This window comes from Bos grunniens, chromosome 20 (genome assembly GCF_055505025.1).
Source record: "Bos grunniens cultivar Pamir isolate PY7600 chromosome 20, Bosgru_T2T1.0, whole genome shotgun sequence".
NCBI classification, from domain to species: domain Eukaryota; kingdom Metazoa; phylum Chordata; class Mammalia; order Artiodactyla; family Bovidae; genus Bos; species Bos grunniens.
In genome coordinates this window covers 16,251,775-16,266,828 of record NC_141184.1, presented here as the reverse complement: position 1 = coordinate 16,266,828, position 15,054 = coordinate 16,251,775, and the positions used below count along the sequence as shown (strand labels likewise).

Genomic DNA, 15,054 nt, shown 5'->3' with positions numbered 1-15,054 from the left:
AAGCCTGATTGTAGAATAGGAGTCAACAGATTTTTTTTTTCTCAAAGGGTCATAGATCAAAGGTTTTGACTGTGACCAAATAGCACTATTCAACTTTGCAGCTGTAGCAGGAAAGTAGCCATAGGTGATATGCAAGTGATGCTTTCAAATCGTGGTGCTGGAGAAGACTCTTGAGAGTCCCTTGGACTGCAAGGAGATCAAACAAATCAATCTTAAAGGAGCTCAACCCTGAATATTCACTGGAAGGACTGATGCTGAAGCTGAGGCTCAATACTTTTGCCACCTGATGCGAAGAGTCGATTTATTGGAAAAGACTCTGGTGCTGGGAAATACTGAAGGCAAAAGGAGAAGAGGGTGGCAGAGGATGGAATAGTTAGATAGCATTGCCAGCTCAGTGGACATGAATTTGAGCAAACTCTGGGAGATAGTAGAGGTCAGGGAAACCTGGTGTCCTACCAGCCCACAGGGTTGCAAGGAATTGGACAACTTAGTGAATGAATAACAACAATAAGTGAATGAGTATGGCTATGTTTCAGTAAAATTTTATATATAAAAACAGACAATGACATGAATTAGCCCAAGCCATGTGGTTTCCCACACCCTGCTGTATGCTCTTTCTTGTATCCCAGTATCATCTACCTAAACAGATAATACCTAGAGAGTACATTCAAGTATTTGACCAAACATAGATTCACTGGACCAGTTACGGAAAAGTAAGAAAGATTCTTTATCAGCAGAAAAAGGAAAATGGTTGCAATGGCATAGTGTGACAACTGAAGGATGACAATGATCACAGTGGGCTTGTTAAGTCTTGTTTCCTAAAGAATTAAATTCATTCCTTAGAGTAGCTAAGACTTTCCTGGACTTTTTCATAACATGGTTATGGCCACTACTAATACTGCTCTTAACAAATCAAGCCTTATTTCCTTCATCAGTACCACACTAAACACCTTTCATGCAGTTTCATCTTGGGCCTCATGCTTAGCATGGCCAAGGAAAGGGCTCCAGAACAACTGTGCTGCTCAGCATCCCTTGGTTACATGCCTAGAAGACAAATTAGGGTGGATGTCAAGAACGAGTCTCAGTCTATTCCCCATCCGCGCAGCAATCACTTCTCCCAGGACTCTTGCAAATCTTGCACATGTAAGCCTTTGGACCAGGCTGACTGGGGTCTGAAGCCTACCTAGTATAAAGCAAAATAAATGTAAAGTCATGTATAGCAGCAGCTCTGCAAGAGACCTCCATCTATTTGGTTTAGAAAGGGGAATGTCTGATGGTAGAATCCCTATTAGATTTTCAGATTTCTGAGGAAAAAGAATCAACCTTGATATCTCCTTGTGCTTGTAACATATTCACTGTACCCACAAGGCAACCGTGCTTTTTGAGTAGAGCTCTAGTGAATCTACCCTGCTCTACAGCTTCTAGAGCTGTTGTTGACATCACCTGGCTTGCACCTTGCATCTCTCTCTGTTTCTACTCTCATAGTCCCTGGGTACTGGGGCCTCTGATATTTTATTTTTAATGCCAAGTTTCTGCCTGTGCTCTATTGTATCCAATGGACTTCCTTTAAGCATCTACCATATATTCAAGGATTTCTAAATTAATCACCTAACTGCCTCTGGGCCCTTGCAGATTTCATTTCTAAACTGATTGGATCAACCTGAAGACATTTTGTCCCTCCTCTTATTATCTCAGTCCACTTGATCACCCAACCTTGCTGCCTGTCTGTCATTTATTTTCTTGCTCTTCGAGTGTGATATAAATTCATTCTCTCTGGACTCTCTACCTTTTCAGTTGCTTTCTGATGGGTTTTGTCTTTTCTTCTTGGTTTAGAACTTTCATAACCATTCTGACAGTCATGCTCTCTCATCTCAACTTAGGTACTCTCTTTCCAGGTCTTCCCTGGTGCGTCAGATGGTAAAGAATCCACCTGCAATGCAGGAGACCTGGGTTCAATTCCTGGGTTGAGAAGATCCTTGGAGTAGGAAATGGCAACTCACTCCAATATTCTTGCCTGGGAAATCCCAAGGGCAGAGAAGCCTGGCAGGCTACTGTCCTTGGGGTCACAAAGAGTCAGACATGATAGCATACTCTCTTCCTAACAGTCTTCCTTGGAGGCAGTTTGTCATCTAATCGGTTCTGGATGTGAGAAAAGACTGACTCTCACAGTCTCATATCTTTTAGGTGTGGTCTAGCTTCCCATTTGCCACATTCCACTTCATCTTCATGTTTTTCTGTGTTTTACAACTCTCTTTGTGAATAAAGAACCCTTTAAGGGCCTTTTTTCTAAAGAAGATTTTTAAAATTTTCTTGTCCAAACTCTCACCAACAACAAAAAAAAGGGAAACAACTCAGTTCACTGTATATTTAAGAAAACCACTGGCTCAATTTGTATAATTAAGAATTAAGAAATATCTCACTGTTAGCTGTCAGTCACTGCTTGCCTACTAGGGATAGAAAAAATAGTGACATATTTTTAATTCTGTGTGTTTTTCTGAAAAGAACATAGAGAAAATCTGTTTAATGACCCAATACATGAAGAGTTTGTTCAGTGACTTGCTTGCACATTAAGGAAGAGCTCCAGGATGTCCAAATTTTATGGCAACTATTAGAAGCACACATACACACACAAAATAACCCAAACATGAAGTCATTTCAGACATTATTTTGTTTACTTTTTTTATTTATTTTTTATTTCCAGCACAATCCAAAACAGAGAATATATTTGTTAGCAGTGAATTTTCAAATCACTCTAGAAAAACATTAAATATTGTGTTTCTTTGTTCAGCCTTGTTCAAAGGCTGCTCTAGTGGTTTGAAAGAGACAAAAGACGTCTCTTAGTGAACACTGCCATTCCTCTAGGGGAAAGCTCTACCCATATAACAGCTATTTTAAGATGTTGAAGATGCATTACCACAGGCTGCAATTACTCTGTGAATCCCAATTTGAATTGAAGTATCATCTCTCAAGGGTGTAATCCCAGGGTCACATTTCCTTTTCCAGGCAAACTAAACCATCTCTTTGACTATTAAGTGCTCGACAGGCAATCTCAGACAACAAAGTTCCTCTTCATCTTTAAGTAAATAAAATAATCTTTTAAAAAAATAGGCAGTTTGAAATTCATAAGAACAATAACCTACAGTGATAATAAGAGCAAATCACCCACAAATAATTACTAATCATGGTCAAATGTTGAATAAAGATCAACTTTACTAATGAAGCTCCTTTAAGCATTATATCTATGTTCTAGATAAATATTATAGAAATGTGTCTCTGATTTTTAAAACTTTGAATGGGCTTTTATAAACCAATAGTGCCATGCTTTCATACAACAATTATTATTTACTACTATTTGCTTTCTCCTGAAATTGTTACAAATCCTTTAGTGCCCTTTTCAATCAAGAGGACAGACCTGAAATGTCCTTCCAGCTTTTTGGTCCGTGTCTGTGGTTTTTAATCCCCTTTGAAAGATATCGCCAGAGACCCTGACTCTGCCTCTGGTTTGTCCAAACACATTATATGCATAGGTTCAGAGAGCATGTATATTAAGCACAGTCTGGCATCTCATTTTGATTTTGCTCCCAAGTTAAACAATAAATCTAGAGAATACCAGAAAATACTCCTCTATTTCAATTCCCGTGTTTGTTTCTTCTATCTCTTCTACTGTTAGCTTAATCAGTTTTGCTAAAAAGAAAAACTAAACAATAGCTCTCAAATATAAATGATCAAAAATGATCACCTTTATGAAGATGATACATCTGGCCCACACAGAGATGTATGTCTTACCTGTGTCTTCTGATCGTGACGATTTCTTCATTTGGATCCTTTTATGTTCTCCCAGTTCCTTGTAGCTAAGAGTTCGTTTGAGATACCTTCCCCATTCCCCAGTCCCACAGCCAGTATCTGAGGTCAGGTGACCATCTCCTTCATATGAGTTATTGCACCATTTTCCATCTGGCTTCCCAAATCTCATCTTGCCCTCTCTTCCCACCTACTAGCCATTCTCTACAATTAAGAGAATTTTTAAACTCTAACAAGTTCATTGAGCCTTTCAAGGTCCAGTCTCTACTCATACTGGCCACCTCACATCTCTTTCTGTCTTGCTTCACAGTCCAAGTCCTGGAAATACTGGAAGTCTTTTTGTTCCTAGAACATGCTGTGTTCTCGTCCCCTTCAAGTTCACAGGTATTATATACTTCAGTCAGCTTAAACCCTCTTGCCTCTCCTATTTTTGGTCAACCCTCATCCACCCTTTAGGTCTCAACATAATTTTTATTTCCTCCAATAAATTTTTATGTCTAGATCCTTTTCCCCCACCTAAAGTCCTCTACTCTGAGAATTTTTCTATCACAATATTTTTCACATTTTTTGTGATGGCTTAATATTCTTTTCTTCACATGAAGGTAAGGTCATATCTATCCTGATACCATTATATAGCCAGTACAACAGATTCAACTTAATATTTACAAAATGAATGACTCATTGAGTAGTTGGGTAGAAAGATGGAGGTATGGATGAACAGATGTGTTTTTAAATGTGTGGAGTTAGGATGGCTATCTGAGAAAAGGGCAGAGGCTGCAGAAATTAGTGGTGCCCTTGCTACCATCAGTGCGTCTTCAAAACATGCCACTGACTTCTCTCCACACTGATTTGATACAAGCCAAATTCACTATGAAAAAATGTTTAAAATCCTATTTATACAATCAAGTTTGCTGCTGCTGCTAAGTCACTTCAGTCGTGTCTGACTCTGTGCGACCCCATAGACGGCAGGCCACCAGGCTCCACTGTCCCTGGGATTTTCCAGGCAAGATTACTGGAGTGGGTTGCCATTGCCTTCTCCAATCAAGTTTAAAGAAGTGATTTTCAAATAATCACTTATGTATTCATTCAGGCCGAGCTAGTACCTCAAGATAATGAGGTGAAATTTATAGTTTCTTCTCTTAAGGAATTTACAGTCTTGGGAGGTGCTATATAAGGAACTTTAAAAATAAAACAGTATCTTTTAAAGAAATAAAATTAAGTTATAAAAATTCTACATCATCTTTAAAAAATATTTCAAAAAAATAAAATAAAAAAATAAAAATAAAAAGATAGAAAAATAAAATAAAATTTAAAAAAAAATACAAATCACTTTTTAAAAGTCCTAAAAATTTTGTAAAATTATTTTGACTGGCAAAAAAAAAAAAAAAGCATGAACTTAAATTCAAAGGTATTTATTTGTCAAATACTTCATCATATGACTTCTACAAAGATTAAATAAGATATATTCATATGAGCAAACTAGCAAAATAAATGGGAGGGAACAGAGTTGAGGCCTGAGACCCAAGAAAAATGATCTGAGGAGGGCTGAGGGTAGAATATTGCCTAAAGAAATGTTCTCCTATGGTGTGTTGAATAGAACATTCCATCACAGTCTCAAAGGTTTTGAGCCCCACTGTGTACAATATGGAACTAAGGACCTGGGAAACATAGTCCTGCTGTTTGTAAATATTAATAGATGTGCCTTCTAACAGTGAGGGGAAAAATTGAGACTTCCCCAAGTAACTCTAGGAAATAGTTCTTCCATGGTGAGCACTTAAGAGAGGAACCACACAGAGCCACACTGCCTAGAAGCATCTCAAGAGGGAAAGCAGGTCATTTCAACAGTGCTTAATAGGCTCACAACAGATGTGACTGTATCAGAAACGGGATGGACTGTAAGAAGTGCTGAATTTGAGTATCTGCAGCTAGTCCAAACAATAATTAGTGCGTTTGTGATCACTAATACTGATGACAGACTGGAAAAGGCCTTGTGCGTTTTACCTTCTTTATGATCTACTATAAAGCGGAACACAGTACAGTAGAGAAAGAGGAGCCTGAATTCTCAAGGTGCTCTCAGTTCAGCCTTCTTTTTCTTCTTCTTCCCCCCTCACTCCAGCCTTTTTGGTCCTTATATGGCACTCCATGTGTTCATACAGTAACTGTGCACATTTCTGTATTAGCTTTGGTTCATCCAGGGGTGCGCTGGAAAAGGTTTAACAATTCACTCTTGTGGGGAAAAAAAATGCATGAACACCTATATGTACATAATTTTTATTGATGAAAAGGAGTATGAAGTACACAATTAATGAAAATAATAAAATATGCAATATTCTCTTTGTTGTAAATACAGCATAGTCAATTTCAGTTCATTTTCACAGAATATTTGTCCTATTTTTGCTGAAACCTTGTGTCCATAGACAAACTATGGTTGCAATTCCACCATGATTTCATAAAATTAGTCTGTGAATAAATGTTTGATTATTTCCCAGTTCAGAAGTGGTTCATATCATTGACAAACTAATGTAGTTCTGCCATAAATATTGATTGATATTTCCATTATCTTAATGAGGTAAAAAAAAAAGTGTGAAAACTAAAATGTATGTGACAACTTCACTAATTCATCAATGACGTGAAAATTTACCTGCCCAATCAGATAACAGTTTTCAAATACTGGAAGAATATCTCAATTTGTTGCACTATTCACAATATATTAGCTTTAGACATGACATATTCAAGTTTAATCTATATTATTAACAGTGTTCCATTACTTTGTTAAGTCTAGATAATCACCAAAACAGTAAATGATATTCTGATGGAGTAAGTTGAAGGAGAAAGCATTTGCCAGTTTCTGTGGCGTAAATACTCCCATCATGATCAATTTCAGGCTCCAATATAATGTCACTGAACTCAGAGATGGCAAGATAGGCATAGCAACACACCATTACATGGTTTTCCACTAGGTAGTCCTAATAGTCATAGAGAACCTCAAGAGCATAAAATAAAATAATTATGAAGTGATAAGCCCTGAATATGCATTAACTATGTTTTTAATAGAATTTATTTAATGGTAAATTTATATAATATGATTTTTAATAATACCCATAGTTAGCAACAATGTGGCAAGGTTCCTAAAAATTTAACAGCTATCTCTCTTGAACCCATATGAGCCACTCCAGCATAGCACTGATTATTCTTTCTAGATCTTTTATCCCTTCTTGCTACTTGTCACAAGCATCAAGCTACAAAATGACTATTTCTTCCTGAAGATCAGTGAATTAGGGATGGGATCTTTCTTCTCCATCACTGGTCCATGAAGGGTTTGGAACATTATAGAAGCTCAACAGATGCTTGTAATGAATACAGATTCACGTAATGAATACATGAGACATTGAGCAATGTATGTCTAAAGCAATACCACTTTCGAGCCTGGGACCGGGGTAAAATTCTACTGCAAACCTTTAGCTATCTTTATTTCCTATTTTTGTTTCATAAATGACTCAGTTTAGCAGAGGCCACCCTTTTGGTATTAACTCACATTAGAAGAAGCTCATAAAAATATCAATTAGGCAATTTCTGGATTGTTGTTGTTCAGTCACTAAATCATGTCACTAAATCTTTGCGACCCCACTGACTGCAGCACACCAGTCTCCCCTGTCCTTCACTATCTCCTGGAGTTTGACTGACTCAGAGAATCATATTAAAACAGAAAGGACCTTTGCGCGCATGTGTGCACACACACAAAACTAGTGAAATTTCTCACATAGTTGAGTCTTTCTCCAGGAATTGTCCTTGTATGAACAAAGCTGCCCAACCCAATGTCCTTCCTCTGTCCCTGTGACAGCCTGGAAGAAATGACAAATCAGTTAAGGGGCACATGGACTCTGCTCTTTTGCTTCAATTTGCAGGACAATGCTGCAGGGCCATTCCAGCTCCAGGGCTCTCTGAGGGCGGGGATGCGGGTGGGAGTGGAGGTTGGGGGGATCTGCTAAGGCTTCCAGTGCAGCAACACCATCCTCCAACTTTTACCTCCACCCAGCTCTACTTCTTAAACTCATTCAGTTTATGTACACAAAGCTCTACTTCAGAATATGTTCCTTGGGGACCCCGCATACTACAGCCTTCAGTGTCAGATAATGCTTATCAATGCAACCTCCTGGCAAACAATGCATATTGTGAGAAATATCAATCAAAAAACTGGAGTATAACATTAGTAAATAGAATAGATAAGCAATTGTAGTAGTATTGACAATTGATTTAATAAGACCTTGGAACTAGAATTACCATCTTAAATACATCTTTATGGAAACAAAATTGCATATTAATTTAAATAGTAAATCTTCTTTTGATTATTGATTCTGCATTCCAAAATAGACAGTTTTCAGTGTGATTTAGGAGTTTATTTCAAGGCTTGCATGAAACAAAACATTCTAATCCAAAGAGCTATATTGAGAGTATTTAGTCATTTGCATTATCAATGTAGTGTTTGAAAGTTTGAGATGAGTTGAAATTGGCCATACAAATGAAAAATAGCTTAGCTAACATTAACAATCATTAAAGGGTGAAAATGACCTTAATTTCTAAAAAGGAAGGGCATATTCAATGGTTCCATATTATACAACTCCCATCTTTTGCAATTACACAGGTATCTCTAGACACAGAAGACACTTGGCATGAATGAACAGTTACCACTCTCAGGTGAAAAGTACTTGATGTTGCATGTTCCCTTCACTTAAATCGGTTTTTAATTTCAAGAGAGGAAAAGACAAAGCTAAAAAGCATTCTCTTAAAATTCCACCCCAATTAGTAGGATTAGAATACTAATGATCACATGCTATAAGGCAACTAAATCTTTTTACAGAGCCACTTTACAGGAAAAGCAGAGGATCAGAGACCTACAACCCAGTTATTTTTTTCTCATGACCATGTAGACACTGCAGGGGCTTTGCATTCTTTAGGCACTAACTGATGACAAACATTTAGATAGGTGTAGACTACTTCATTGGAGAAGGAAATGGCAACCCACTCCAGTATTCTTGCCTAGAGAATCCTGTGGACAGAGGAGCCTGGTGGGCTGCTGTCCATAGGGTCGCAGAGTCAGACACAACTGAAGCGAATTAGCAGCAGCAGCAGACTACTTCATATGCACCCACTCTAAAACAGGTAAACTAGAGACACTGAATTTTTTATGAGAAATTGCATTATGAGGACAAATGTGAAATGTTAATATAGCAAAGTCAATTTAAGATATTCTGTTACTTAAAATAATATTTCAAATTATTTTTTCATCCTTAACACAAATAATAAAAATATGCTCTTTTAAATTGTTTTTGACAGCTCTCACCCATGGATTTGCATGCATCATTTTTATTAACCCAGTAAGTGAAGATCCAGTCCCTCTGCATGTCCAAATCCCTCAGGAGGAAGGGGTTGGGTAAGGGAGAAAGCTGAGGTAGAACTATATCTTATCACTCAACTTGGAATACTTGTGGGAGGAAAAGGGTCTGTGCAAGTCTGTTGTTAAAGGTGGAAAGGAAAGGGAGTATCAGATGAGATTGACAGCGGAAGAGGAAGAGGAGGATGAAGAGTGTGAGGGATCTGTTGAAGACCCAAGAAACACAAAGGGTGCCGGGGCTAAGGAGCCAAAGTTAGTGGGAAATACGGTGCTGGAGCCCAGAAGTGAGGTCCGCTCTGAGGCAGGGCGGCTTCTCAGGCCCCCTTCCTCATGGCCCATTTGCACCTGAGTTCCTTCCTCCTGCTCCTCCTCCCCAAGATTCCGGCAAACAGGCTGCTTACAAATAGGGCACGTCTTCTTGGTCTGAGTGAGCCACGGGTCCACACAGCGGCAGTGATAGGCATGAGCACAGGGGAGGACCCTCAACTTATCCCCGTCCTCATATTCGTCCAGGCAGATGGCACACACATCATACCGGTCTCCCCTGCGATAGTCGTGGGTAGGAATCTGTTTCAGTTGCTCTTTGGTCAGCAGATTCCGCCAGCGCTGTTTCTGGAAATGGATCCAATGAACTATCACTATGGCTCCCGTGCCCAAAATGAGCATTGCCAAAATCCCATAGAAAAGGATGAAAAAATAGGTGGAGAGGAATCCATTGTCAGGGACCAGAAGCACCTGAGCTCCCTGCTGGTAGATGAAGAAGGCACGCAGGTACTTAGAGCTCTTTTCGCTGATGAACACAGAAGGGATCCAGATCTGCTGCTGGACTTCTTCGTTACTCCCCACCATGTTCAGCAGTTCATTGGAATTCACATTGTGTACCACGGCTGCACCATACCCAGCCTTCTGAGCATGTAGGACCTTGAGGTCAAATTTGCAGTCGAATCTTCGAAGCAGTGCAATGAAAACTGATCCGTTGGCCCGGGCTGGGGGAGGTGGGGCAATGGGGCTGCAGGCGTTGGCTGGCTGAGCCTCCACGAGAAACCCCTTAAGTCCTTCCGGACTCAAGGCAGCCCCAAAGAGAGCTGGGAGGTCTGCAAATTCCATGCTGCCATTGTGGTCAGAAGTCGCTCGAATGAGTCCCCTGACAGGGGACGCTCCCCACAGCAGAGTGGCCACGACCACAGGAAGACAGAGGGCTGTAGGGGGCATGGCGACAGCACTGGGGGAAATGCGGAAGAGGCTGTGTCCTGGTGGCATAAGCAGAGTTCTGTGCCCTCCCCTCTTCCTTTGGGTTCCCAGAGGTCCAACTGCCCCTATGTGCTACTTCCTAGCTACATGATGGTACAGGAAAGGAAAGCCGGCTCCACCCGTTTAGTGGAGCTAGGATAGAGACATTAATGAATCCTTTTCTGGTATACAGATAAAACGGGGAAAGAGCACAGAAGCAAGCATAGACGACAGGAAAACTTCTGAAAAGATGGGGGAGTTCAAAAATGTGGGACTTCCAGCCAGACGGACCGTTTCCTTATACCCTGGAAAAGGGCTTCCGGTAAAGAAAGTCAGGTTGCTTTCTGCCTTGGCCGCTCAAGATGTAGCACTTCCGATCTTCTCTTCCTTCCTCGAGCTACCATCATCATCGTCGGTACCTTCAGCTCTCGCGAGAGTGCTCACCACACTTCCGGCCGATAAGATGAACTCTTGAGTCTATCTTCAAAGACCTCTGAACTCTGGTTTTGCCTGGCATACTCGATCTTGAGTCAAGACAAGCCAAACTGAGAGGATTCTAGCAGATTATTAACTTTAATATAGGTTTTATAACAATTGATTCTGACCTAAGAATGTGTACCAATATCTACAAGTGCGAGTCCTTTGTCATCCTATCTCTCAAAACAAGTATTTGAAATCTGAGATAATTCATAAATTCTGCCATTATGATACAGGTAACCAAGGATCGTCTGTATTAAAATTTAACATTTTAATCCTTTTATCCCTTTGACACAATACAATCTTTTAAGCTATTTCCCATACCAAAGACAGTATGGAGATAGGAATTAAAATTTTATTTCTTTATGAGGACCAGTTTAGCCTAGAATACATAAACTTACTGGGTGTTTGGACAGCACATTTTTCTAGGCTATTGTAGATGCCTGAAGATTTTGGTGTAGCATTGGATCCATATGACCAAGGAAACAGCCAGAATATAAAATTGTTGAAACTTAGATACTTTTCCTTGTGACCTCATTTACAACATGAAATGAGGTCCTTTGGTTCTTAGATTTTGCATTTCCATGCAACTGTCCTTTTTCTCTTTAAGAAGTCAAAACTTGGATTAGAAAAGAAAATTATAGGCCACTTTAAATAAAGATGTGCCTCATTGGCCAAGTCAGAAACAGAAAGGTTTTATTCTGAGCACACAGTGTCAAGTTGTCCCTCCAGACTTGGGTGTTCAGCATCTCACATTACAGTATTATCTTGCCATTTTTGTACATTGGTTCCATTTTCCAAAATATTCTTGCAGACTTATCTCTGTGTTGCTGTATTTTTCCAATTTGGAACTAGAACAAGTTGTTAAATGCCACTCTTCCTTCTTTCACATAATCTATTCAAGGTGAAGCGCAAAACAGTAAGCTCTAAATCCACCTGGATGTTAAGACAAATGCTAATTTAAACCATTCCTTCAGGATTTTCAAATAAATGTGGAGAAGAGACGAGAGGAGTCCCATACTGGCCCTGTTAGCATTAGCAAGTAGCTATCCTCAGTCTAAAACAATTGAAGGACTGACACAATTTCTTTCAAGATGACTGTCAGTGAACTATGCTGACAACCACACACCCCATCCATGGGGAAGTGAGGTGGTGCTTCCCCTTAACCTCATGTCAAGGGAAAATGACTTGGAGACATTTGTGAAAAATGAGGCTCAGAGAAAAAGGAGGAGAGTACATTGGGTCAATCTCCATTTCTGCACCCAGAGAAGTTTCCAACATGGGCCAGATTCCAAACATGGGCCTTGCTATGGAGAGCCCTTAAAAGGGATCCCACAGAGCCCTTGATCTGATAGGGTAAGGAGATACCAAAACAGAGGGGTGGATACTGGAATCTAGGGGCAGGAGAAGACTCACAGGTAGACATCCTAGGAAAGATATTGTCCTCATCAGGTGAGCAGCCTAGAAGACTCAGAAAAAGAAAAAACAAAAAAAAAAAAACAAAAAACTGCTGAGGACTCCACCAAAGCAATGTATAAGAGAGAAGGAGTTAGTTTGAGATCATTTGCTGTGGGGACAGTCAGTGACACCAGATCGCTACTGAACCAGCCAACCATGATTATTCCTTCTGAGACCAGTCTTCGAGAGGTCAATAGCAGAAGCTGACCAGAGCAGTAGGGGCGCAAAGACAAGAGAAGAGAAGCCAGCAGCACCCCACTCCCCCACCTCTGCCACTCAGCCAAACTTTCCAAGTTTGATTTGAATCTGAGCCAGGGAAGAAAAAACTATTTAAAGAGTCTGGGATTTTTTTATTATACCAGACTACATTAGAATTGTGCAGTTGCTAGTCTGAATGCATTTGTATTTAAGATGATCAAAGACAGAATTGAATCCAGGCTTCTTTAGTTCTAGAATTTAACAATTTGGGAAACTTCTTCAATTAAAAAAAACAGTATGTGTGTGTGTGTGTGTGTGTGTGTGTGCACATGCGCAGACATACTTATACACAAAATTGTGGTGTCAAAGACAGGAGCATAGCCTTGGAAGGGCATCTGCAAAGAGAATCTGAAACATTCTCCCAGCTCAGGAAAGCAAGACTACTTTTTCCAACTCTGAACAGTCTCCAGTGTCAACAAAACTTTTTACCAAAAAACTTAACTCAGCAAGAGTCTGTAACCAACTATTATTGAGATTTTATCAAATTTATGTTAAATATACATTTTATTCACATGTGTAGTTAATATATAAATACATACTATCTCTATCAAATTTGTTATATATGAATTTTGTATCAATAGCATATATATAGAACCTAGGTCTCCTGCACTGCAGACAGATTCTTTACTGACTGAGCTGCCAGGGAAGCCCCATATGTATGAATACATAATTTTAAAATAATTGTATCTTAAGTAAAGTACAAGTTTTATTAGCTTAACTTGGTAAATTATTTATTTTTTGGTTAGATGGTCCAAATTAAATTCTCATTGTTTGTCACCAGTGATCCATAACTATCTCAATCCAGGGCATTTAGCTTGTAGGAGCTATCAAAACTACCTGCCTTTGTATGCCAGCTATTGTTCATATAAGATTATATATATATTAAGAATTTCCATAATTTCAGCATTTCTTAACTCTATGTTTAACTTTCCCAAAAGAATATAAAGCTCTACCCTTTCCTCTTTTCTAGTTAGTAATGGCCTTCTCAGAAAAGTTTAAACAAAAGAAAATGTGTCATATAGAACAATAGATCCCCTTGATATGGTATCAGACAATCTGGACTCCTGTATAAACCTTCAAACCCATATTGTGTCCTTCCAGTGGGGGAAAACAATTAGTCAATTCAATGGTGGAAAAAGAGTGAGGTTGTTGACAGGCATTGCATTATTTAATCAATTGGTGATCATATGTATTTTTTTCAATTTTCAACTCATCCATACTGTAGACAGAGACACAAATTTATTTATTTATTTATTATCTATTTATTGAAATAGAATCATCAATAAACCACTCAAGTTTGTAAAAATAAATGATTTTTCAGAGTTAAAAGAGAAAATATGTACTAAATGTGAATTATTTGAACATCTTGGCTGCCATCTTTCTTTGTAGGTTTCCATGGTCTCTTGACCATCACCCTTTTTCCCCCATCCATTCTTTTGGGCAAGATTCTGCATTTCCCAGCTTGTAAAGGATAATTTACCTTTAGAAGGTGGAGCTATTGAAGAGAATAAGAAAAAGGAAAAGTAGGAGTTAAAGCAGGGTCCAGGTTCCTTGCCACCTTGACATTTCAATAACTACAAACCCTCCACAGTACTACTTCCTAATTTTCCAGTCTCTGACCATCCCTGTCACCTTTCTATCTCACTCTCTAGATCTTTAACTGTCATACCATCTTGCCATTTTTTTCCCCTCTCTTCCTCATGCCCCAGGCCTCATATCCTCTTTCCTCCTCCCCAACTTTTACCCTAGTCAATCATTATCACTCGTTCCCTGCACATACCGCCAATTCCCTTGCCTTTCTCTTCGTGGAATGTGTCTGAGCAAACTACAGTCTTGCCGCATGTCTTCCCCTGTGCTGCTGATCATGGATAAAGAAAAAAAAAAAAAAATCTATCTAATCTAAATGTATAATCACTACCACTCAAGTAATACTGGCTTTTTGAAAGGGTGCTGAGGAGCTGTTCCCCTTTTATTATTAATGACATAGTGGTTTCTCTAATAAATGTAGCACCCTTCCCCTTTGGAAGAATTGTCTAACCTGTTTGTAACATCCCTTCAAGTACTCTGTCATCAGCAAAAGAGCCCCCACATTGGATGTTGAATCTGTTCCCACAATGGCCCATGGCACTACACATTTCTGGAGATGGTGCTGAGCCAGGTGATGAGCCTCACATGGTCGCATTGATCAGAAAAGTCTGTATTGACCATATCTGCACTGAACACAAGAAGCAGTAACACAGAGAATAAGCCTCATGAAGAATTTCATGATTTAAGAGGACCACTTCAAAGACCTTGTCCTATTTCAAGAGAAACTTGACTCAGCTATTTTATTTTCCCAGACTAAACTCCTCCATTCTTTTGGTATTCATTTCATCCCAGATTTTCCCTCATCAAACCTCCAAAACTGCCTACAGTTTTACTCTCAACCAACAACTTTG

General features: G+C 39.3%; 1 pseudogene across 1 annotated transcript; it reads right to left on the bottom strand.

The window, feature by feature from the left end:
- Nucleotides 1-9,149: 9,149 nt before the first annotated feature.
- LOC147350138 (E3 ubiquitin-protein ligase RNF167 pseudogene) lies at nucleotides 9,150-10,789 on the bottom strand (annotated as a pseudogene). The gene has a single exon (XR_015149182.1). The product of XR_015149182.1 is annotated as an E3 ubiquitin-protein ligase RNF167 pseudogene (transcript).
- Between the last annotated feature and the right edge of the window lie 4,265 nt (nucleotides 10,790-15,054).